This window comes from Somniosus microcephalus, chromosome 17, assembly GCF_052327205.1.
Source record: "Somniosus microcephalus isolate GS21.2 chromosome 17, FLI_Smic_1.0, whole genome shotgun sequence".
NCBI lineage: Eukaryota > Metazoa > Chordata > Chondrichthyes > Squaliformes > Somniosidae > Somniosus > Somniosus microcephalus.
Window position 1 is genome coordinate 7157310 of NC_141003.1, and position 24157 is coordinate 7181466.

A 24157-nucleotide genomic window follows, 5' to 3' on the forward strand; every position below is an offset into this window, starting at 1 on the left:
TGTCCGTTCACTGGGTCTGAACTTTGGAAACTGTTTGACGGGGCGAGGGGCGATTTCCACAGATACGCGGTGAGTTCCGATCCTCCGCAGATTGCTGGACCATTTGTGGCGCTTGCTGTCTCGCCGTGAGGCTCCCTGTTGAACATCAGAGAGTCATAACGGCAATTTGGCTCATCGAGTCCGTGCTGGCTCGCTAGAGCAATCCAGTCAGTCCCATTCCCCCGCTCTATCCCCGTAGCCCTGCAAGTTTATTTCCCTCAAGTGCCTATCCAGTCTCCCCTTGAAAACATTGAGTGTCTCCACTTCCACCACTTCCGTCGGCAGCGAGTTCCAGGTCCTCACCACTCGCTGCGTAAAAAAGTTTTTCCTCACATCCCCCCTGTATCTCTTACCAAAACCTTAAATCTGTGTCTCCTAGTCGTTGTACCATCTACTAGTGGGAACAGCCTTTCCCTGTCTAGCCTATCCAAACCCGTTGTAATCTTGTACACCTCGATCAAATCACCCCTCAACCTCCTTTGCTCTAATGAAAACAAATCCAGCTTCTCCAACCTGTCCTTGTAGCTAAGATCCCCCATCCCCGGAACCATTCTGGTAAATCTCCTCTGCACCCTCTCAAGGGCCTTCACATCCTTCCTAAAGTGTGGTGACCAGAACTGGACGCAATACTCCAGTTGTGGCCTAACCAGCGCTTTATAAAGGTTCAGTATAACTTCTCTACTTTTGTACTCAATACCTCTATTTATGAAGCCCAAGATCCCATATGCTTTGCTAACCACTCTCTCAATATGTCCTGCCACCTTCGGGGATCTATACACATTAACTCCCAGGTCCCTCTGTCCCTGCACATTCTTTTAAAACTGTGCCATTAAGTGTATATTGCCTCTCCCTGTTCCTTCTGGCAAAATGCATCACCTCACACTTCTCTGTATTATAGTCCATCTGCCACTTGTCTGCCCATTCTGCTAGCCTTTCTATGTCCTGTTGCAGTCGATTGGTATCATCCTCACTGTTTGCCACACCCCCAAGTTTGGTGTCATTGGCAAATTTAGAAATTCTACTCTGTATTCCAATATCCAGGTCATTTATATATATCAAAAAAAGCAGTGGCCCCAGCACTGACCCTTGGGGAACACCACTGTCTACCATCCTCCAGTCTGAAAAACATAATGGCAATCGTGAAATTGCTGGATTTACGATGTTGTTATGAACTAATCCCACCGCAGCTGTATTGAGCTGGAAATCAGTGTCGGAGAGGAGCCTGGTGTTGTGGCGAAAAATATTACTTCCATAAATTTCACACACTAGCCTGTCAAGGGTAAAGAGTCAAACAATTTATTAAGATTCCAACGGTTTCCTACACAACAATGAACAGTTTTGATTGACCAATAGTTACAGACAAACAAATTGGGCTGATCAGGGAGACAACTTAAAGCTCCGGCCGCTCGTGCCTGGTTGTCTCACCCGAATGCTTCGAACGTTCAGTATTTATTCCTTCCGACCACAGAGGTCACAGGTCACCACTTCCACATAATTCAATCATCTGCGGGACCGCAGAGATCACATGTTTATACACACCCTTTAGCTGCCACACCTCCTCAGAGATCTAATCAATTTAAAGGTTACACATTACTCAATTATCCGGGCTGTTCATATACATAATTTGCACACAATGTTGTTTTAGATTGATGTAGTTTCAAGAACTGTTTTTCTTAAGCACAGTAATTTTGCACTAACCCTATTACCCCTTCAATCCCCCATTTGGCCGAAATTTTTCATCCACATAATTCTAGGCCAACGTATACCCAGTCTTTATGCAGAAATTGGTGTTGTGATGTGCCGGTTCCTGAGTCCCGGGGTCTCCACTCCGGGGTCCAGGTTCCCATCTCCTGTCGCACCTCATTCTGTTGCTCATAAAACCTCATCATATAGGGGTTTTGGGCGTAAGTGCGCCACCTTCTGAGACAGTGCTAGGTTCTGGTAGTTTGAGGGTGGTTGGGTTACAGGTCTGCTCGATAGTAAAGATGTTAGTGTGGCGGTTCCACCGGGTGTCCCTTACACATATAATGTATATAATTCACTTTAACCTAACTGTACGTGTATTACTTACCTGTTTGGGCCATTGCCCCTTTAACTTACCTGTGGGGGCCGTTGCCCCTTTAAGACGCGCCCTAGCGTGCTGACGTCACGTCACACATTGCGTGACGTATGTGCGGCAGCCGCCGGCCCGACTCGGCCGCATCGGCCGGCAGACATAAGCGACGCGATCCCCCGCTCGGCCTCCAGCTCCCGCTACCGCGGTCGCGACTTCGGCCTCAACGGCCAGCCTACGCACCGGGTGAATGTGCCGACGTATCGGCGTGGGTCACGTGACCGCCCCAAGCGCGGGCCAATGCCAGGACGCGGTCACGTGACACCCGAAGAGCGGGAAAACGCGACCGAGCGTGATGACGTCATCACGCTCTCCCGAGGACTACGGACTCAGTCCTCGTGGAGTCCCCGTCGGGGTAAGACCTATCTCGCATTGCTCCTGTATAAAGCCAGCTTACCTGTTGTATTTCGGCAGTTCCAGTTAATAAACAACTTAGTGATTATTCATCCGAACTCGAACTAAATTATTTAGTAGGCATTCGTCCCGAGAGGTCAACACGAATACCTACAATAGTGCTTTGCTGATACAACATTTAAGTAACATACATAGGCAATACAGCATTATTACCATCACCACAAAGGTAACCAGGCCTTGAATTAGTGACGTTCCCATAGAGCCTAACCATCCCGAGAACCAGCCCCACAACGTGGAGGCTGGTGGTTGCTTAAGCTTGTTAACCTCTTCTTGGATATGCTCTGCCAGATTGGTAATTTCTTCAGAGCAATCCGGGATGTATGTACAACATTCGGCCCCAATGAGGGCACAGGTTCCCCCTTTTTCTGCCAACACATAGTCAAGGGCCATCCGATTTTGTAGGGCTACTGTGCGGAGGGCTACCATCTCTGCATTAACCTTAACTAGGGCTTCAGCTGTATCGTTGGCCACCTGTTCCAGGACGGAGGCCATGTTAATGGATTCCCTAGCCAATTTACCCGCTCCATTCTCGGGGCAACCAGGGGTAGGCCCTGTGACTGCGCACGAAATGAGTCCCGTTGTAGGGCGTATACTTATTTATCACTGGGGGGTCCCATCGTACCAAAAAGTCACCGTTCTTGTTTAATGACGGGAGTTTCACACTACCTCCTCCGACAGGCAAGGTAATGCTATATATGCAGTTACTGTAGCCCACAATAGGATCTGCCGGTCGTCCCTGCTTTGTGAGACATAGCTCTTCTCCTTGTCCCTCCTTACTCCTCGTTCTCAGGAACGGTGGTAGATAGGAATCGTTATAGGTTGACCGTGTCCACTCACTACAATGGTGCTGCCGTCTGCCTCGGCGGCATAACAGCCCACGCTTGTGCATCCTGTTCTAACTCCAAACATCCAACTGACCGTCTCAGCATCACTGAGTGGGATTGGTTGTAGGGGAATTCCTTCCTCCGAGTGCGTGGGGACATGGGCGCAGACCCAACAGCTGGCAACGTTAACTCTCTTGGCATAGGTGTATGACATGTATAAACAGGTATTCACATGTAACTCTCTTTTGGCCCTTGGGGGTACTCTGGCCTGAGTCCTCCCGAGGCTACATATTATAATTACACAAACAAGCAAACTACACATGATATCGCGTAACACATTTGTTAGATCCGGGTATCTTAATGTTGTGTCTTTTCAATAATCAGGCAAAGACTGCAAGGAACGATCAACAGGTGTTTACTGGATGAGGTTCAAACTGCAACTGACTGTACAGATCACTACTCAGGGTTTATATACAGGTGTGGTCACTGCCGGTACTACAGGATACAGGAGCTGTAAAAAGTAGTTCTCCCCCTTAAAGGTACATACACTACAATTCCTCCCCTTTTAGATTAACAGTACCATAACACTCATTTAACAATTAAATATCAAACTAATTACAATTAACACTTTTAACATGCAACATTAACTGGAAATAGTCTATTTATAAATTCAGTCTTTGGGGAGGCTTCCTGATTCTTTCTGGATAACGCCTTTCCCGAGTGTCTCGCTCTTGGTGCGGAGGCGATTCTAACACCCTGTCGTCAGTTGATTCATCAGCTTCCAATGCTATTGTTTCTGAGGTAGATGCGACCTGTACGTCGGGTTCCTCACCAGGTACGTATGGCCGAGACATGGGGTTGACTCGTTCCTGTGACTCTAGGATCTGGTCAGCATGGCGTCTCACAATGTTCTCCCCAACATCCACTGTGTACATTAGTGGCCCCTGCCGTGTGCATATCGTTCCTGGTTGCCATTTCTCTGTTCGGCAGTCGCGGGCTAAGACTGGTTGCCCTACATTGAAGCTCCTTGTCGGCTTCTCATTGATGTGTTGGAATTGCTTATTCTCAACATCTCTTCGTACATTTGGTCTGAGCAAATCCAGACGAGATCTCAACCTTCGGTTAAAGAACATCATGGCCGGGGCCTGGTTGGTGACTGCATGTGTCGCATTTCTGTAGGCTAACAGGAAATTGTCCACCTTATGCTGCAGTGGAATGTCGTCATCGCACATGGCCTTTACTGCTTTTTTAAAGGTTTGTACGAACCTCTCAGCCAATCCATTTGTGGCTGGATGATACGGGGCGGATGTGTAATGCCTTACCCCATTCCTTTTCATAAATCTTCAAAACTCTTCGGACACAAACTGTGGTCCGTTATCAGAGCAAATCTGCTCTGGCAAGCCGTTCCTGGCAAAAATGGTCCGTAGGACTGCAATAGTTTTCTCCGTGGTGGTGGAGGACATTTTGATCACCTCAGGCCATTTCGAGTGCGCATCCACGGCTATTAAAAACATTGAGTCCATGAATGGACCAGCAAAGTCAATATGCACCCGTTGCCATGGAGATGAGGGCCACTCCCATGGGTGTAGAGGGGCATGTGTTGGTGCATTTTGGACCTTCTGGCATCCTGAGCAGCTCTTTGTCAGGTCCTCGATTTGCTGATCGATCCTCAGCCACCACACATAAGCCCTAGCAAGGCTTTTCATTTTCACCCCTCCCAGATGACCTTCGTGAAGCTCATTGAGCACTCTCTCCCTTAACTTGGGTGGAATTACCACTCGGGATCCACACATCAAGGTCCCCTGGCATACTGACAGCTGTTCTCTTCTGGATGAGAATGCTGGCAACAGTGAGTCGCCATGTGCTGGCCATCCCTTCACCGTCAAATCATACACCCGAGACACTGTCGGGTCTCCTCTATACCAGCGTTAGTTACTGGCAAGCATTCAATTATAGTCGAATGAAATATTTCAACAGGATCCACTGCTGGTGCTTCCTCCGCAGTAGGCAGTGGCAAGCATGATAGCCCATCAGTGTTTCCATGCTGTTTCGTGCCCTTATACTCGATATCATATTGGTGCGCCCCTAGAAAAAGGGACCATCTTTGTAGCCGTTGCGCAGTCATCACCGGAACGCCCTTCTTTGGATTAAAGATGGAGACAAGTGGTTGGTGGTCAGTCAGCAAGGTGAGCTTCTGCCCGTGCAGATAGTGATTGAACTTTTTCACTCCCCACACTAGGCTGAGGGCCTCCCTGTCAATCTGGGCGTAGTTACGCTCGGCTGAGGTTAGTGACCGAGACACAAAGGCTACTGGCCTCTCCGAGCCGTCCGGGAATTTGTGCGACAGCACCGCTCCAATGCCATAGGGTGATGCATCACACACCAACCGAATTGGTAGTGCTGGGTTGAAATGAGCCAACACCTCTTTCGATGTGATCAATGCTTTGCTCTTCTGGAAAGCTCGTTTACATTCGTCACTCCACTTCCATGGTACCCCCGTTTACAGTAGGGTGTTCAGTGGGTGTAGTATGGTAGACAAATTTGGCAAGAACTTATGGTAGTAGTTCACCAGCCCGAGGAACGACCTCAGTTGTGACACATTTTCCTGTGCTGGAGCCTTGACTACTGCCTCAATCTTTTCAGGGGACTTATGTAACCCCTCTTTATCAATAACGTGGCCACAATACGAGATCTGCTCCTGGAAAAACTCGCATTTGTGGCGATTAGCTCGGAGCCCATATTCCTTCAATCTAGTGAGCACCTGCTCCAGGTTGGTGAGGTGATCACTGTCATTTTCGCCCGTGACCAGGATGTCGTCCAAATAACACTAGGTCCCTGGAATCCCTTGCAGGACTTGATCCATTGCCCTTTGCCAAATAGCCGGAGCTGATGGTACCCTGAACACCAGCCGGTTGTATTGGTAGAGACCTTTATGAGTGTTGATCGTGAGGTACTGTTTCAAGGCTTCTTCTACCTCCATTTGCAGGTACGCCTGGGCCAGATCAATCTTAGTGAAGCGTTTCCCTCCAGATAGCGAGGCGAAAATATCTTCAATCCGCGGAAGCGGATATTGTACAGTGTGAAGGACTGGGTTCACTGTCACCTTAAAGTCCCCACAGATGCGAACCTTCTTTGGTTCCCCAGGCGTATTACTCAACGACCTCTTCATTACAGGAACGATGGGTGTAGCCCACTCGCTCCAGTCCACTTTGGACAGTACTCCTGAACATTCCAAACCTTCCAGCTCTGCTTCAATGGCTGGGCGGATCGCATAAGGTACCGGTCTGGCCTTAAAAAACTTTGGGCTTGCATTTTCCTCTATTTTGATCATCGCTGTTATGCCTTTTAGTGTTCCGAGTCCCTGCTGGAACACTTCTTGTGCGTCGGTTAGCATTTTTGACAGTCGTCCAGGTGTGACGTCGTCATCCTTTTTGGCATCTACAGTCAGTGCTTGTATGGAATGCCAATCTAGCTGTATCTTCCGGATCCATTCACGTCCTAGTAGTGGTGGTCCTCCATCTGGCAATACATATAGGTCAATTTTTGGTGTTTCCTTGCCGTTATATATAATGTTCACCCTTATTTTTCCTTTGGGGTAGACTTTTTGCCCCATGTACGTCTTCAAGACAATCTTTGTATCTCTCAAGGGTATATGTGAGAATAGCCGCTTGTAGTCCCTTCGGTTTATGACTGTTAGGGCTGATCCTGTGTCCAATTCCATTTTCACTTGGACTCCTGCTATCTTGAGCGTGACCCAGATAGTTTGGTGATCCTCCGTTTTGATCACATTATGTAGTTTCAGACAACCCAGCTCCTTGCTTCCGGAGTCTGTATCACTCTTCTGTTCGTCTGAACTACTCTCCGTCACCTTATGTACTTTCTTGTACTTCTCCTGTGGAGATTTCTTGCTGCTGGTTTTCTTTCCCGACCTGCAGACTCTTGCTATGTGTCCTACTTTTCCACACTGTCTGCACACTTTGTCCTTGAACCAGCAATCATTATGGTCGTGTGTTGTTCTGCCGCAGCGATAGCACTTCACTGTTCCGTATGACATTTCATTTGTACCATATTCTTGCAGTCTCCGTTGTATCTCTGCAGCGCCCCGTGCTGCTGCTTCGTGTGATACTGCAATGCTGAAAGCCTTGTCCAGCGTAAGATCCTTTTCTGATAGAAGCCATTTCTGGGTTCCTTCACTTTGAAGCCCACACACAAACTTGTCCCTTAAAGTATCTGCTAGTCCCGTTCCAAACTGGCAGTGTTTCGATAGCTTGCTCAGTTCCGTTAAATACTCAGCATTACTTTCATCTTTATGCTGGTTCCTTTTGTGAAACTTAAATCTTTCTGCTATCAGCAGCGGTGTGGGGTTTAAGTGGTCCTGTAGGATTGACACTATGTTTTCAAAATCCTTTTCTACTGGCTTCTCTGGGGTTACTAGGTTTTGTAGTAAGCCATACGTTTTTGCACCCATTGAATTCAACAATACCAGCGCTTTCTTGTCATCTGGCACTTCATTCGCCTTGCAGTATACTTCTATGCGTTCGACATATGTCGTCCAATCTTCGACTTCATTGTCGAACGCTGTGATACTGCCACTCTTCGGCATTTTTGGGTGTGGTTAGACTGGCTTAAAATGGTGTCTCCCACGCTTTCCTTTCTTCCCCGCTGCAGCTTAAAATGGCGTCTCCCGCGCTTTCCTTTCTTCCCTGCAGCGGCTTAAAATGGCGTCTCCCGTGCTGCTGCCAACGCCACTCTCGGCGGTCCTCGTGGCAAATGGCGATGCCCTGTGGGTTTCGTGCGCTGCTCCTGCGCTGCTGCCAATGCCGTTCTCTGCGGTCCTCGTGGCAATGACAGCGCCTCGCGTTTTCCTGCGCGCCTCTCTCCCCCGTTGACGCTGCTCGGCCCCTGAACACCGGCTGCGCTCTGCTCTCTCTCGCCTCTCTCCCCCGTTGACGCTGCTCGGCCCCTGAACACCGGCTGCGCTCTGCTCTCTCTTGCCTCTCTCCCCCGTTGACGCTGCTCGGCCCCTGAACACCGGCTGCGCTCTGCTCTCTCTCGCCTCTCTCCCCCGTTGACGCCGCTCGGTCCCGAACACCGGCTGCGCTCTGCTCTCTCTCGTTGACGCTGCTCGGCCCTTGAACACCGGCTGCGCCCCGTGCGCTCTGCCTTCTCTCTCTCCCCCATCGACGCTGCTCGGCCCTTTCTGTGCCGCTCGGTCGGCTCTAGCCGCCGCTGTCCGGGAAGGGTCTGCGCAGTACCTGTTGCCAGCCCGTTTCGCTGGACCACCGTGGCTGGAAGGCCAAGCCTGGCTCTCGACAGCCTCCCCTGCGATGCCCGTGCATCTGGACTCGACCTCCTTATGCAGAGTTGCAGGTAGGTTCGAATCTTCTCGTCGCCAATGTTAGATCCGGGTATCTTAATGTTGTGTCCTTTCAATAATCAGACAAAGACTGCAGGGAACGATCAACAGGTGTTTACTGGATGAGGTACAAACTGCAACTGACTGCACAGAGCACCACTCAGGGCTTATATACAGGTGTGGTCACTGCTGGTACTACAGGATACAGGAGCTGTAAAAAGTAGTTCTCCCCCTTAAAGGTACATACACTACAACATTCATCTTGGGTCGTCTGTATTTCTTCCGGCGTTTTCTGCTGCGGCGTCCGCCTTCAGTTTCCTAGAGTGTGCATGAAGGCAGGGTTATTTATTTTGTTCGCTGGTGCTGGGGTTGTTGGATTCATACACCTTGAGCTGGGACCAATGTTTTCATCGGCCAGCCCCACCCATATCTATGCAGGCGCACGTATCTCCGCTAATTAGGACTTCAAATGGGCCAGACCAACGGGGAGCAAACCCCGTTCGTCCTGGCAGACATTTTACCATTACCTTCGCGACTACCTGCAGGACCTCCCCCTGGTCCTCCAACTCCTTCTGTTCATCCCTGCCTGCTTGCCGTTCCCTCGCTTTCTTCCTCAATTCCTTAAGTTGTTTACTCAGTTCCAAGACGTACTTTCTAATCCGTCGGATCCCTCCTTTATGATTCCTTCCGGCAGGCGCATCGCCCGGCCTGTCATCAACTCATATGGAGTTAATCCCGTCACTCGGTTAGGAATTGCCCTTTGTCTCATCAAGATTGCGGGTAGTAAATCCGCCCAAGCTTGTCCTGTCTCTTGGATGGCCTTGGTTAGGGCTGTTTTAAGTGTCCTGTTCATACGTTCTACCATCCCAGAGCTATGCGGGTGGTAGGGGATATGAAACTTCTGTCTAATACCCAACGTAGCACACACCTCCTTCGTTATCTGTCCGGTGAAATGGGATCCCTGGTCGGAATTGATTTGGATAGGGACACCCCAACGTGGGATTACTTCCTCGGCTAGTATTCGGGCCACCGTGATTGCGGTGCAATTTCGCGTGGCGAACGCTTCTACCCACCGTGTAAACTGATCTATTATTACTGGACAGTATTTCTTGCCTCTTGAGGATGGTAAAGGTCCCGTGAAGTCTATCTGTATACACTCCCACGGCCCCCTAGCAGCGCTGTTATGTGAATACACGGATCCCCTCCCTGCCCCACGGGGGCCGCTGGCCTTCAGTCCTTCCCCAAGTCCTTCAGCGCTTTGATTAGCTGCTGTCGGTTCATCTCTTCTACTTTAAAGCCTGACTGACTATTTCCTGTCTCCTCTTCTGATCTGGGTGCCCAACACTTAGCAGTGGCATGTCCCTTTTTCCCGCAATTGTCACATCGGACGGTTGGTCTCTTGGGGCCCCTACAGTCGGCGGCAGAATGACCCGTCTTGCCACAGTTGTAGCATTCGCCTCGGCCTGCACACTTACTACTATTAGCCGCGGCCACTTCTTGTTTTATCCCCCCAGGGTTAATGTGGCATGCCCACCGGACAGCTTGGTCATATGTGTCCGCGACTACCACCCCCATTCTCAAGATCTTTTGATGGTCGGCCGAAAGGCCGTCCTTAAACATTTTTACGAAGACTGGGTCGTCTCTGTTCGGGGCCACCTGTCCCGAGGATTCTTGGTATTGAAACCATAACCGTTCCCCGTAATCATTGGCGTTTCCCCCTTATTCTGGCGGGTCTGCATTATCAATCCCCAATTTGGAGTGGACGCTCCCATTAAGGCCTGTACAGCCTGAACGAACCCCGTTCTGGCTGCGTCTCGGTTCAGCCTCGTTTCATGTAAGGTGGGTACCCACGTGCCATCCCTATGCGGGTTCTGCAATACCGCTCACCGATCCTTTGGACATTTGGCGCGGACTATTTGGTGGATATCTCTCTCGTGCATATCGTGGGTCTCATACAACTCTTCTAACTTCTGCCAAAATTCTACGTTTCTTTTCCGCGGTTGTAGGCTCCCCAAATTCTGGTTTATCATTTGTTTTTCTCCAGGGGTGGAAGCCGTATATCTATATCTGGGGTTTCCTCCCGCTCCGCCTGCAGTCACCGTTACGGGGGCTGCCGGCTTCTTGCCCCTCGATTCCTCGTCAGAACTAAGTGGGGGGGGGCCGTGGCCGTTACTGTGGCAACATACGTCGGAGGGAGGTCATAATTTGATCCCCCATTTGCCGGTTTGTTCATACCGCTCTCTCCACTGTTTATTCTCGGCTTCTGTTTCCTTACTTTTTTCTACTAATTGTTCGGTTTTACTTTGTAACACACATAACTGATAAACTAAAAGGTACTCTGGCTTTCTTTGCCTTCTGTTTCTGTTTCTCCCACCAATTCTTTTGCTCCTTGGGGACAACCGAGGGATCCCACCCATCTTTAATCATTTTGTCTATTAAGCCCGTCTGGTCGTCTGCATAGAACCTACTAAGAGACCCTTCCGGCCCCCATTCAAGGTCTTTCTCTGACGCCATTATGTGATCTGACCTTCCCTCGCTTCCTCTGCGAATGAGTCTCTTCACGCGGGTCTACTTCTCAGTGGGACCGTACTTGCAACAGTTTGTTGTCAGCGGTACGTCCCTTACTTGCTATTCCGCCACTTATTTATCACGATGGGATTATCCCTCAATTCTCACACCAGTTCATGCGTATCACACATTCACTCACAGGTCTCCGCCATCACCTTGTCCTCTGGGTGTTCCCTTCGACCTATTAAACCTTGGCCATCACGTGGGGCATTTGCCCTCTAATTCCGGCTCAAGCTAGGCGACTGAGATAATTTGTGACAATTGAGGCGACGGGGACACTCGTTTCTCTTACACACAGTATATCTACCGTCTTTTATCGCAACGACAATGTCCCTTCCAATACTATTGAAGTAAGATATTAAAAATTGGATTTAATAAGGTAAAACAAACCAGGATTCATCTATAACAGCAATATATAAAATGGAGGGAATAGGTTAATTTGTGCTCTGAGTTGAACAATAGAAGTCTGTAAAAATTGTATAAACCCAGATAAGGTTTAAACAGGACTATGGGTTAACTGCGGAGAGATTAAAACTGTCAAAACAACCCCTTAGAAAGAGGGAGAGATATATGGGTTCGGCCACGCGAGTCGACACCCTTGCACTTAAGGGTTTGTTAAGTGTGAAGCTCAATAGGGTTCTATTCTTTTAACTAACTAAAGTGTTTTTGCTCTGTAGAAATAATTCAAGAGAGAGAGACAGAAAGTCTGCGGAGTGCCCGCTTTGGAAAGATCTACTATCTTAGAGAAATACTTAGAAAGACCAAGCCATCTGACAACAGCAAATGGACCATCGTAAAGTAATAAAATTGAGGCCCGGGTCATGAGAAAGTAACAAGACCAACTGATAACGAAATGTGAGATTTGTAAGCGACTAGAAGAATGGAATGTCATGGTTTTATAATTACAATTTAACTATAATTCTCTATATGTTAATAAGCTTATCCCCGCCTTTAGGGCAGGGCCTTAATTTTTGTATAACTGTGTGAACCTCAAGAGATTCGGTGGAGTTGGAGCCTTGTGTTGGGACGCAAGAGCCATAGCTCCCCAGGCCTGAATAAACCGTTTTTACTTCAATTATTGGGTCTGTCTTTCTTACAACAAGCCAGTGTTGTCGACTGTGTATATCACTCAGTCCACACTTTGGGGGCTTACATCACTATAATTTACGTGTAAATTAAGACCATACTCACTCCGTCTAGGTGTGTCTCTTTTACCAATTCACAGGCTCTGCACGATTCGGATACTCGCTCCGTAGACAGACAGGTGTCCGCCTGAATCACAATTTTCCGGGTGGTATTCCAAATCTACTCACCCACTCGTGTCCTCTTGGTCACTGTCCATCTATGTTTCGATGTGTTCTGCCGACTACGCCAAATGTTGTGGCAAAAAATATTACTTCCATAAATTTCACACACTAGCCTGTCAAGGGTAAAGAGTCAAACAGTTTATTAAGATTCCAACGGTTTCCTACACAACAATGAACAGTTTTGATTGACCAACAGTTACAGACAAACAAATTGGGCTGATCAGGGAGACAACTTAGAGCTCCGGCCGCTCGTGCCTGGTTGTCTCACCCGAATGCTTCGAACGTTCAGTATTTATTCCTTCCGACCACAGAGGTCACATGTCACCACTTCCACATAATTCAATCATCTGCGGGACCGCAGAGATCACATGTTTATACACACCCTTTAGCTGCCACACCTCCTCAGAGATCCAATCAATTTAAAGGTTACACATTATTCAATTATCCGGGGGTGGCTGTTCATATACATAATTTGCACACAATGTTGTTTTAGATTGATGTAGTGTCAAGAACTGTTTTTCTTAAGCACAGCAATTTCGCACTAACCCTATTACCCCTTCACTGGTAAAGACGTAATTTATGGTCCTCAACCTGGGAGGCCAGAAAGGGAACAAGTGAAGCTGTGGCGTCCCATTCCAGCAGGTAGTGCTTGTTCCGAAAGATTTTTAATTCTTTTTATCTGTCTTGGCAATCTTTTCGTGCCAGTCTTGCCACCCACACTCCTGTTAGCGTTGGAGGCAATCATTTTCAGGACGCCAAGCTGTTTCGACACTCAGAAGAGGGTGAAAGCAGTGCAATGGCCGGCCCACTCCTCCTGATCATGACGCACGACCTGGAAGAGGAACAGAGGGAGCGGAAGCGTAGAGTGAGGAACCACAGCGGGGGCTGAGCAGATATTATTAACCCCCCCCCCGCCCAGAGAGTGTAGAGGGGGGAGAATGTCCTTCGAGACAATGGCCCAGAAATTTGGGTCTCCACGGGTGTGGTAAACCACTTTTATCGTTCACTATCATTACACTATGGTTATCACTGTTTATATCGTTACACTATGGTTATCATTGTTTACACTGTTGTATCACTACACAAGGTCACCTCTTGTCACGCTGTTATACCTGGGCTGACCACAGCTGACTCCGCCCATGACTCCGCCTGCTTGCCCAGGTATAAAGGTGGTCGACTGGCTGGTATTCCTCCTTGTTGGACCCGATCACCCACGAGGGTGGGCTCTGTTATTTAGCCAATAAAAACCTATAGTTGCTACCTTAACTCGTCGCTTTTCATTGGATGAATTGATAGGTATATCAATTTTATTGGCTAAATTTTGCAATGAGTGGATCAGAGCAGCCAAACGACCAGCCAAACGGCCAGCTACAACAGCCACAGCAGCCGGCCTGGCTGCGAGCCCTCCGACCGCCGTACCTGGATCTAAACCCACAGGCAGCGAACTCAGCCCTCGACTTCAAACACTGGCTGAGCTGTTTCGAATCCTACCTGGGAGAATCCGGCGTGCCTCCGGGATCCAAACTAAGAGTTCTGACCGCCCAAGTGAGCCCTAAAGTATTTGCAATCATCCAGGACCTTACTACATACGAGGACGCCCTCAACCTGCTGAAAGAGCAGTACCGGAGCCCGGTAAACTCTATGTATGCCAGACACCTCCTAAGATCCCGCTCGCAACAGCCAGGAGAGTCTGTAGATGAATTTTTACGGGCGCTACAAACACTCGGCAGGGACTGTGACTTTAAAGCTGTAACGGCTGCAGAAAATACTGAAGGGAATATCCGCGATGCCTTCGTGAAAGGCCTTCGGTCCGACTACTCACGGCAAAGACTGCTCGAATCAAAGGACCTCGACCTGAATACAACTGCAGCCCTCGCTCGCTCTCTGGAAGTGGCCCATCGGGACCTCGAGGTGTATTCCAGGTACTGTGCTGCGCGACCCTGGGACTCCGGCCCGACCCCGGCCGCAATACCCCTCGCACCGCCGCCTCTGGGACCTACCTCAGCGTCGGCGTCCCAGAACCGATCGGGGCCGCCACCCCCGGTACCAGCTGCAACATCGGAGCCCCGCGATCGGGCCGCCGGCTGCTTCTTCTGTGGCCAGGCGAAACACCCGAGGACGCGCTGCCCTGCAAGAAACGCGACTTGCTCCGATTGCCACAAGAAAGGCCACTTCGCTAAGGCCTGCAGGGGGAGAGCCACAGACACCAGCAGTGCCTCATGCGAGTTGTGGGGGCGGCCATCTTTCATCAAGGCCACAGATGCCAGTATCCCCTCGTGTGAGTCGTGGGGGCGGCCATCTTTGATCAAGGCCACCGACACCAGCAGTGCCTCATGTGAGTTGTGGGGGCGGCCATCTTCTCCGCCATTTTATTCAACCTCGTGGGCGCCGCCATTTTGTCCACCACACTCGACCGCCACCTTGTCTCCAGACCGGACCACCGCCTCACCCGCAGACTACAGCAGCTCGCTCAGCCATACACTAGCCTCCGTCACACTGGACCAAGCTCGCCCGCATCACCTGTCCAAGTCCATGATGGACATCAAAGTAAACGGCCACGCCACGACCTGCCTGTTCGACAGCGGAAGCACGGAGAGTTTCATCCATCCAGACACGGTGAGCCACTACTCCCTCACTGTCCGGCCAACGTGCAACCGGATCTCGATGGCGTCGAGGTCCCATTCTACAGACATCAGCGGCTACTGTGTTGTGACCCTGTCGGTTAGGGGCACGGAGTATAAAAATTTTAAACTCCTCGTCCTGCCCCAGCTCTGCGCTGCCATCCTACTAGGGCTGGATTTCCAATCCCACCTTCAAAGTGTCACTTTGGCATACGGTGGACCCCTCCCCCCACTCACAGTCGACAACCAGCAGCCTTTAAACCGTCCACTGCATACCACCTGCGGCCTATCCACCCTCAAGGTCCCGCCCCCCTCCCTGTTCGCTAACCTCACCTGCGACTGTAAACCCGTCGCCACCAAGAGCAGGCGGTACAGCGCCGGGGACAGAGCTTTTATTAGCTCTGAGGTGCAGCGTCTCCTGAAGGAGGGCATCATCGAGAGGAGCAACAGCCCCTGGCGTGCCCAGGTCGTAGTCGTTAAGACCGGCAATAAAAACCGCCTGGTCATCGACTACAGCCAAACCATAAACCGGTACACCCAGCTGGATGCATACCCCCTTCCCCGCATATCTGATATGGTCAATCAGATTGCACAGTACCGGGTATTCTCCACCATCGACCTTAAGTCGGCCTATCATCAACTCCCTATCTGCCCTGAGGACCGCCAGTATACCGCCTTCGAGGCGAATGGCCGCCTCTACCACTTCCTTAGGGTTCCCTTCGGCGTCACCAACGGGGTTTCGGTCTTCCAAAGGGAGATGGACCGGATGGTTGACCAGAACGGGCTGCAGGCCACGTTCCCTTATCTAGATAACGTCACCATCTGCGGCCGCGACTGGCAGGACCACGATGTTAATCTGGAGAAATTCCTCCGTACGGCCGAACGGCTGAACCTCACTTACAATAAGGAGAAATGTGTGTTTAACACCTCGCGTCTCGCCATCCTCGGCTGCGTAGTAGAGAACGGGGTCATCGGCCCCGACCCCGAAAGAATGCGCCCCCTCATGGAGCTACCCCTCCCCCACTGTCCAAAGGCGCTGAAGAGAACCCTGGGGCTATTCGCCTACTATGCCCAATGGGTGCCGAATTATGCGGACAAAGCCAGACCCCTCATGAAGTCCACCTCCTTCCCCCTGACGGCAGAAGCATGCGCAGCCTTCTCCCTCATAAAGGGAGACATTGCTAAGGCCACAATGCACGCGGTGGATGAGTCTATCCCTTTCCAAGTGGAGAGCGATGCATCCGACTTTGCCCTAGCAGCAACCCTTAACCAGGCGGGGAGACCTGTGGCCTTCTTCTCAAGGACCCTCCAGGGCCCTGAGATCCGACACTCTTCGGTCGAGAAGGAGGCCCAGGCGATCGTGGAGGCAGTACGACGCTGGAGGCATTACCTGGCAGGCAAACGATTTACCCTCCTCACCGACCAGCGTTCAGTCGCTTTTATGTTTAATAACAAGCTGAGGGGCAAAATCAAGAACGACAAGATCTTGAGGTGGAGAATCGAGCTCTCCACCTATGATTATGATATCTTGTACCGACCTGGTAAACTGAACGAATCCCCAGATGCTCTATCACGAAGTACATGCGCCAACGCGCAAATTGATAGACTGCAGACCCTCCACAACGACCTCTGCCACCCCGGGGTCACCAGACTTTACCACTTCATTAAGGCCCGCAACCTGCCCTACTCCATCGAGGAGGTCAGGACCATGACCAGGAACTGCCAGACCTGTGCCGAATGCAAACCGCATTTCTTTAGGCCGGACAGAGCAAGCCTGATCAAGGCCACCCGCCCCTTCGAGCGCTTGAGCATCGATTTTAAGGGGCCCCTCCCGTCCTCTGACCGTAATGTGTACTTCCTCAACATCATTGATGAGTACTCCCGTTTCCCCTTTGCCTTCCCCTGCCCAGACATGACCAGTACCACGGTCATCAAATGCCTGAACGACCTCTTCGCCTTGTTCGGGTTCCCGAACTATATACATAGCGACCGGGGCTCATCCTTCATGAGCGAGGAACTTCGCCAGTTCCTACTAGCGAGAGGCATTGCTGCAAGCAGGACCACCAGCTACAACCCCCGAGGGAATGGCCAGGTGGAAAGAGAGAACGCGACTGTCTGGAAGGTCGTTCTCTTAGCCTTAAAGTCTAAGGGCCTGCCAACCTCTCGCTGGCAGGAAGTCCTCCCGGCAGCGCTGCATTCCATCCGGTCACTGCTTTGCACGGCCATTAACGCCACCCCCCATGAACGAATGTTTGTTTTCCCCAGGAAGTCGACTACGGGAACCTCGCTACCAACATGGCTGACTTCTCCGGGGCCCGTCTTGCTGCGAAAGCACGTGCGGGCCCATAAAATGGACCCCCTGGTCGAGAGGGTGGACCTCCTGCACGCCAACCCCCAGTACGCCTATGTGGCATACCCAGACGGGCGGGAGGGCACAGTCTCCTTACGAGACCTTGCACCCTCGGGCACCCCTGAGACACCACCATTACCCCCCACCACCCCCCCAAATCCACCCCAGGTAGACGGCATGCCGGAACCCCACGAGCCTTCGCCGACCACGCAGACACCAGCATTAACATCGGATACTGCATCACCGCCGCCGCTGCTGCGCCGATCAGAGAGACTTACGAGGCCTCCGGACAGACTGACATACCCGAACTGGTAGCACACTTCACCCCGCCGGACTCAAATCTAAACAAGGGGTGAATGTGGTAAACCACTTTTATCGTTCACTATCGTTACACTATGGTTATCACTGTTTATATCGTTACACTATGGTTATCACTGTTTACACTGTTGTATCACTACACAAGGTCACCTCTTGTCACGCTGTTATACCTGGGCTGACCACAGCTGACTCCGCCCATGACTCCGCCTGCTTGCCCAGGTATAAAGGTGGTCAACTGGCTGGTATTCCTCCTTGTTGGACCCGATCACCCACGAGGGTGGGCTCTGTTATTTAGCCAATAAAAACCTATAGTTACTATCTTACCTCGTCGCTTTTCATTGGATGAATTGATAGGTATATCAACGGGTGCGTACGCATGGGGTACCCACCTGTAAGCTCAATGGAAGTGCCGGTTTCCTGCATGCACTGCGCATGCGCGGGGAACCGGCACTTCTGTTCCCCTGAAAGAAGGGGTTGAGAGGTGGAACGCGTGCGCAGGAGAGGCGGCGCGTGCGCATCAAACTTACGTTTTTTTTCCAGGTTTTTCCGGGAGGGTAAGTCTCCAGGAGTTACACTTTTAAAAAGCAGGGGCAAGGCCTGCTTTTTACAAGGTAAGTGGTGAATTCATTAAAATTAAAACATTTTTCCACAGGTTTATTATTTTTAAATACTTTAAAGAAAGGTAAGTTTATTTTTAGCCCCATTAGAAAATGTAATTAATTTTTTCTAAAATTTAAATTATTGTTTAAAATAGTTATTTCATGTAATTTATAGTTATTTTAAAAATGTGATGTTTTTAAAAATGTATTTGAAGATTTAGTGATGTTTTGGGGCTTATAGTATTTATAGGTTTGACAGGTCTTCCTGTCAATTTTATGAATGAAGCATTCCCTGCTCCCATTGGCTCTCCATGGCCCACGTGATCCCAGGGGACGCTTCGAACTAACTGCGCCCCTGGGATACACGAGCACTGTGCGCTGGCAGTTGGAGGAGGCCCAGGATCAGAATCCCACGTGGGCCCACAGCTCAACGGCCGGCGCGCTAGGTAAGTGCAGGTCAGGGGCTTACACCCGCGGGAAGCCCCCGACCCGAATTTCTGGCCCATTGTCGGAGGAGCTCTGCGTGCGCTGATTGCGTTTCAGAGGACCAGCAGCCCTGGTCTACCTCCCGCAGGGCCTTGGCAGTGGCCGTGAATGTGACGACAGCCCTCAACTTTTATGCATGCGGTTCCTTGGAGGCAGGCAGCAGCGACATCCGCGACATCACCCAGGGCAGGGCCAGGGCCTGCATTCAGCACTGTTCCGCAGGGTGTCTGACTTCATTTGCTGTGACATGTCTCCAACGCAGCAAAGGGAGGGGTCTGTTGCATTCCGCAGGATCGCTGGCTTCCCCGGGGTGCAGAGGGCCGTCGCTGAGACCCACAGACCGCTGAAGGAACCGCCCGGTGAAATCTGTGATGTTCTTCAACAGGGCAGGGGACCATTCACTGAATGTGATAGTCTGCGATGCCCAACGGTGGATCCTGCATGTTAACACAGAGCATCGGGGAAGTGCTGATGATGCCTTCCTTCTTCGTCAGTCAAAATCCATGACTTGTTCACCAGGGAGAGACAAAGAGGTGGATGGATTTTAGGGGACAAGATGCATCCACTGAGGCTCACGTGTCACTCGCTAAGTGGTGGAGAGGACAATCGCAATGCTCAAATCACACTTATAGAATCATGGAATAGTACAGCACAGAAGGAGGCCATTCAGCCCATCAAACTAGTGCTTTATATAGGTTTAGAATATCTTCCTGGCTTTTGTATCCTATGCCTCTATTTATAAAACCCAGGATCCCATAGGCTTTATTAACTGCTTTGTTAACCTGTCCTGCCACCTTCAAAGATATGTGCACAAACACCCCCCAGGTCTCTCTGTTCGTGGACCCCCTTTAAAATTGTCTCATTTAGCTTGGAATGTCTCTCCTCATTCTTCCTACCAACATGTATCAGCTCACACTTCTCTGCATTGAATTTCATCTGTCATGTGGCCTTCCATTCCACCAGCCTGTCTATGTCCTCTTGAAGTCTATTACTATCTTCCTCACTGTTTACTACACTTCCAAGTTTCATGTCATCACTTTATCAAACGCCTTTTGAAAGTCCAAATACACAACATCAACTGCACTGCCCTCATCCACACTCTCTGTTACCTCATCAAAAAACTCAGTCAAGTTAGTCAAACACGATTTGCCCTTAACAAACCCGTGCTGACTCTCCTTTATTAGTCCACGCTTGTCCAAGTGACTGTTAATTTTATCCCGGATTATTGTTTCTAAAAGCTTCCCCACCACCGACGTTAAACCGGCTGGCCTGTAATTCCCAGGTTTATTCTTCTCCCCTTGGGTGTAATATTTGCAATCCCAGGAGGATCGGAAGATTGTGGCCAGAGCCACTGCAATTTCTACCATTACTTCCCTCAGCAACCTAGAATGCATCCTATCCAGATCGGGTAAAGTATCTACTTTAAGTACTGCCACCCTTTCCAGTACCTCCTCTTTATCTATTTTTATCTTATCCAGTATCCCAGTAACCTCCTCATTTACCATAGCTTTGGCAAAGTCCTCTTCCTTGGTAAACACTAATGCAAAGTAATCATTTAGTACCTCAGCCATGCCTTCTGCCTCCACCAATAGATCTCCATTTTGGTCCCTAATCGGCCCCACTGCTCCTCTGGCAACTGTTACAACTTCCGATGCCTGGACAGGTGGGGGGGGGGGGGTGTTGCGTTAGTCGCCTAGCACCTAGCAACATGGTTCTTTGGCCCTGCGGGAAAAGCTGCCCCTTGACCTGGTAGACGAGATGCCCGTGGATCTGGATGAACATGTCCCAGATGTTGCTGGGCTCATGGGTCGTTGCCGCCCCGCCCGAGGAAGGCATGATGGCAGTAGCTGGGAGCTCAGGTATTCGAGCCCCGCAACCCCCCGGGACGCCACCAGCAGAATGGAGGTGGACCAATCAGTGTGGACTGTGTGTGTGGAATGACTCCTCCATTGTGGTGTGAACAAAAGGAAGGACAGACAAGATTGAAAGTGAAACGGTGGAACTTTTATTCAGTGCAACAGTTTAAACAGCAACACTCAACAAATTAATGCAGATGAGAAGAAGAAAATGTGTATTGTCATCAGGAAGAATTAACAAAGAAGCAGTGCATATTTTTATAAATAGTGTAAAAAAGTACAGGGGGTTGTGTTGACTTCAGACGATAGTGTAAAACGTGCAATATTGGATCAGCTGCCTGTTAAATACCTCTTCCGATTTTCACTTCCATCGAATTCACAGGACGTTATTAACAGTGGCAAGCGCACGTTCTACAGTGAACGTGTATACATCGCTGCCTGTGAACAGAGCAGCAGTGGAAACACTGTACTGAGCTAGTCAATTTGTGTTTTGGTTTAAAAAAAAGAAAGACTTGCATTTCTATAGCCCCTTTCACATCCCCCGGACGTCTCAAAGCGCTTTACAGCCAATTAAGTGCTTTTTGAAGTGTAGTCACTGTTGTAATGTGGGAAATGCAGCAGCCAATTTGCGCACAGCAAGCTCCCACAAACAGCGATGTGAAAATGACCAGATAATCTGTTTTTTTAGTGATGTTGGTTGAGGGAGAAATATTGGCCAGGACACCGGGGAGAACTCCCCCTGCTCCTCTTTGAATAGTGCTGTGGGATCTTTTACGTCCACCTGAGAGAGCAGACAGGACCTCGGTTTAATGTCTCATCTGAAAGACGGCACCTCTGGCAGTGCAGCACTCCCTCAGCATTGCACTGGAGTGGGACTTGCGCACATAAGAGTAGTGCTTAAGAGTTGTGCTAGATTTCTCCTGTGACAGCAAAAGTAGTAAACTTTTTCAAAGTATCAAAAAGTTTCAAACGGCTACCTAGCGACTGATTTAACAGCAGCAGCAACAGCATTAAGAGTAATAAATAATGCTAAATAACACAATAGCAACAAGTAAACAACTACAGCAACCTGAAGAACAATTATAAAAACATGTCAAACTATTTACAAGACTTGCACCCTCACAGGCGTGGCTGAGGGTCGCTGTGAGTGGGACTGAGCGGGAGGGGGTGGACTTTGCACAAGACGGACGGCCCATTCCCTCCTACGCCTCGCCCCGCCATGTGCACTAACCCTACAACCTCTGCCTTTGACCCGTCAGTCGGGATCAGGGAGCTGGGTTAAGATGTTGCCCCGAGAGGAACATGGGAGGGTGGGAACTGGGGGGGAGGCAGGGGGCAGATGGGCCGTGGCCCCCAGCAGCTGCCTCCTGCGATGGGGAAACTTCTTCTTCTTAGGCAGTCCCTCGGAACCGAGGATGACTTGCTTCCACATTAAAAATGAGCTCGCAGGTGACTGATGAGTCCAATGCGGGACCAACAGTCTCTGTCACAGGTGGGGCAGACGGTGGTTGAAGGGGCGGGTGGGTGGGGTGCTTGGGTTGACGTGCGCGCCTTGCGCTGCCTGCGCTTGGCTTCCGCTTGCTCCCGGCGAAGAGACTCGAGGTGTTCGGCTCCTTCCCGGATGCTTCTCCTCCACTTTGTGCGGTCTTGGGCAAGGGATTCCCAGGTGTCAGAGGGGATGTTACACTTTTTCAAGGAGGCTTTGAGGGTGTCCTTGAAGTGTTTCCTCTGCCCATCTGGGGCTCTCTTGCCGTGCCGGAGCTCCGAGTAGAGCGCTTGTTTTGGGAGTCTCGTATCGGGCATGCGGACAATGTGACCCATCCATCGGAGCTGATTGAGCGTTGTCAAAGCTTCGATGCTGGGGATGTTGGCCTGAGCAAGAACACTGATGCTGTTGTGCCTATCCTGCCAATGGATTTGCAGGATCTTGCGGAGGCAGCGTTGGTGGTACCTCTCCAGTGCTTTGAGGTGCCTGCTGTACATGGTCCATGTCTCTGAGGCATACAGCAGGGCAGGTATCACTGCTGCTCTGTAAACCATGAGCTTAGTGCCGGGTTTGAGGTCCTGGTCTTCAAACACTCTCTTCCTCAGGCGACCGAAGGCTGCACTGGCACACTGAAGGCGATGTTGGACTTCGTCGTCGACATCTGCCCTTGTTGACAGTAGGCTCCCGAGGTATGGAAAGTGGTCCACGTTGTCCAAGGCCTTGTCATGGATTTTGATAATCATGGGGCAGTACTGTGTGGCGGGGGCAGGTTGGTAGAGGACCTTTGTCTTACGGATGTTTAGTGTAAGGCCCATGCTCTCGTACGCTTCGGTGAAGGTGTTGATGATGGTTTGGAGTTCGACCTGCGATGGGGAAACTACTGGCCGCATCACTGCAGCATCATCCTCAGCAGCCGTGTCCTGCATCTGGCCCTAAGCCTGGGGGTGGCCCTGGTCAGCAGCATGCCCCTCGTGGCACTGGGACTGTCTCCGCTGTGGGTCGCGCTATGGCAGGCAGTGGAGGGGGGGGGCACACGGGCGTCAGCTGCAGGATGGTACTGCCCGCGGGCAAGCAGGTCAGCTGCCCACGCACCAAGCTGGCACAGGTTGTCCAACTTCTGCCCTAGCGCCCCAATGAGGAACGCCATTTGGCGGTCGATGGACTGGCGCTGCCGCAGGTACCCAGTGATTCTCCTCAACCAGCCTCCTTCGCATTTCTGCACCCCTGAAGTCCTCCTCACGCTGGACCCCGATGCCTACCCCGCCTAACCGCGGACCAGGACGCATCTCCCCCACCAGCACCTCCCAGTGGTCCCTCAGCCACCCCCAGACTGCAGGTCCCCTCCCGCGGTGGCAGCTTGGTGAGAGGGGAGATGTGTGTGTGTGTCTTGCGCCGAGCCGGAGGGGGCCAGGACTTGGAGAGGAGGGTCGTACTGAAGTTAATTGAAAGTGAAAAGTCAGTATCTGCGCTGAGACCGACACGAACATCTGCCACCCTCCAACTGGTCCTACTGGCCCAAGCGCTGTCACAGGAAATCTACTTCAAATGTATGTCTGGGCAATAGATCCAGATCCTGATGACATCTTAAACTTCTTGAACCCTGTCCCAGAAAGTAATGGCAGCTCACAACGAGCATTCCCTCCTAACCATCCCACAGTTTTGCGAGGCCCCATTCAGAGTTCTGACATATATGTTGACTTAGTGCAATTTGACACACTCCCAAGTTGGTCGTTCATGTTACCGGTTAATGCTTGGCTGCTTTGTAACCAAGTAGTTACTGATACATCATAGCTGTATGTGAATGCAAGTGTCTCCCACCC